The sequence below is a fragment of the Bos taurus genome, chromosome 1 (genome assembly GCF_002263795.3).
Source record: "Bos taurus isolate L1 Dominette 01449 registration number 42190680 breed Hereford chromosome 1, ARS-UCD2.0, whole genome shotgun sequence".
NCBI lineage: Eukaryota > Metazoa > Chordata > Mammalia > Artiodactyla > Bovidae > Bos > Bos taurus.
Genome location: NC_037328.1, coordinates 104406015 through 104408559, shown reverse-complemented (window position 1 = coordinate 104408559; position 2545 = coordinate 104406015). Strand labels below are relative to the sequence as shown.

At 36.7% G+C, this 2545-nt stretch overlaps 1 pseudogene; it reads right to left on the bottom strand.

Annotated features, from left to right (window-relative positions):
• Window positions 1–1220: 1220 nt before the first annotated feature.
• Window positions 1221–2339, bottom strand: LOC782622 (mortality factor 4-like protein 1; annotated as a pseudogene).
• Window positions 2340–2545: the final 206 nt, after the last annotated feature.

The window sequence follows — 2545 nt, the reverse complement described above, 5'->3', positions numbered from 1 at the left end:
ATAGCTTAACATTTTTCTTTTTTTAGACATTTAAAGAAAAAATTTACTGACGATCTGAAAAATGGTTTATAAAACAGTAGCTTTTCCAGAAAACTTTAGCTATAGTGCAATGTATTTATCATGTTAAAATGTAATAAAATGCAAAAGCTATGAAACAAGTGACCATCCTTCAACAATCCAAGCAAAGATAAAATGCCTAATGAACAACAAGGATGACTTGTAAAGGATGGGGTTTTGAAGTAAGCACCATTAAAAAAGTGGGGGGCGGGGATAGAAAATGGAGGAGGGTTCAGGAGGGGGAACACATGTATACCTGTGGCGGATTCATTTCGATATTTGGCAAAACCAATACAATATTGTAAAGTTTAAAAATAGAATAAAATTAAATATATATATATAATAATTAAAAATTTTTAAAAAATCAAATAAAATTTAAAAATTAAAAAAAATAGGAAAAATAAAATAAAATAAAAAATCTTAATTTTATTCAGCATAAAATGCCAAGTCACTGAACTAGTTACTGGCATAAATCTAAGGTTACTTTGTACCCCAAATCTTATAGTATGGTTAAAATAGATGAAACCTTAGCAAAAGTCAATTATACATGCTTTAATTCATTTGTTCTACAATACCAAAAAAGCTAAAAAGACAACCTGAAATTAAGAATACATCACCTACCTGACCAAATCTCAAAGTGGCACTAAATGGAATCCAGTATTTTCCTTTTATTATAATGGCATCAAAGGTTATTGCAACAATTTAAAAGAATAAACAACTAAGAATGTTAAAAAAAAAAAGTGGGGGGTGGGGATAGAAAATGGATATGTGTGTTCAGCTGAACTGAACTTTTGGCACTAAGAATCAGAGCATTTTGTCATAGAGCATTAACGCATGTTATAAAAGTGTGTAGTATCAAAGGACTAGAACCACAAGCATTCAAAAGCAGCTTTGTCAATTAAGCAATGAAACACTCTACAGTATGTCTCTCTATTGGCTATCATTGAATACTCTAGTAGCAACTTTGAAATGAAAAAAAGAAAAGGTAGCTCTAACTCCTTTTATTTTCTCTCTTTGAAATCAAACAGATATCCAATAATCCTGTTATATACTAACATTTCCAAAGTACATCATTCATAGAAGAGAAAGACTAAAACAAAAAACAAAAAAAACGAGTTTACAGAGATCCAAACATAAGTGAGTATAAAGTGAGTATAAGTGCCTCACTCAGCTTTCTGATGGTACTCCGGAGAAGACACTTCATAAGTGCTGGCACTAAACAAAGTTGTAACGTTCTTGCCAGATATTTTAGCAAATCATGAAGATAGTTCAGTAATAAAGCAAGACTTTTCTCATCCAGAGGCATATAGGCCAACATTGCTCCAATTTGTGCAAATGGTCTGAACAAATGTGGCGCTCCATACACCTGGGACGTGGGTGCATTAGAGAGGTCTGCAAGGATTTCAGAGTACTGAAATCTCTCAAATTTGTAGAGAGGCTGAGTGCCCAGCTTTACAGTGAAGTATTCCTTTTCCTTTCTACTGCTGTTGCTGCTAAGTCGCTTCAGTCGTGTCCAACTCTGTGTGACCCCATGGATTGCAGCCCATTAAACAGCACCCTCCTTACTATTTGTGTTTCCTTGAGATTCCTATAATTTGCATAATCCTCTAGAATGGAATCCACATTCTTGTTGGCAGAAAGATAAAAGAGCTGTTTTTGCCAGGTAATTAAGTCCCAGTCATCAAAAACCCATAGTTTTAGTTCTTCAGGAACCTTTACTTTAACTTCAACTCTGTTTGTGAATGTTTCCTCATTTTCAGCAGTAGTAGCTACTTGGGCTCTTTTCTCCTGAGGAGACTGAGGTGTCTCACTGGTACCTTCTCTATCTCCAGGTGTTTTGTGTTTGTTCTTTTTTGTTTTCACTTCAACATTTTTCTGTTGCAGACCAGAGGTCTTCTTTCCAGGGGCAGCCCCTCTTGGTCTTCCACTCTGCATACTGCTCCTGATTGGCTTTTTGAAGTTCTCATTGTTTCTGCAGATTGGTGCCCATGTATTTGAGTACCCTCCTTTGGAACCCATTCATCCCAATTTTTATTCCAACCACTGTAATGTATTTCACTTGTTTATCCTTTATGGCCACCTTCACACAATTTGGTTCATAAAGAAAAGCCCCCTACCCTCCCCCCAAAAATAGAATAAAATAAAGAAGAGGCCCATGAAAGCACAACACTCTTTCACACTCCTGGAATTTAGGCCTCTGATCCTGCTTTGTCACCATTTATAAGTGATTTGCCACCACTGCCTCCTCCTTCTCCCAGCCACCCCCACCAGCATCTGCTACTCCATACCACCCAATTCCGCATGAGACACACCTTCAGACACCACCAGCTCTAGATCCTGGGCCTGGTTTAGCTCAACATTTTTCAGTGGCTTTCAAAATATGATCCCAGCACCAGAAGTATTGGCATCACCTGGGAACTTGTTAAAAATGCAAATTCTCAGGCCCAACTCCCAAAATTACTGAATCAGAAAAATCTGAAGATGAAGC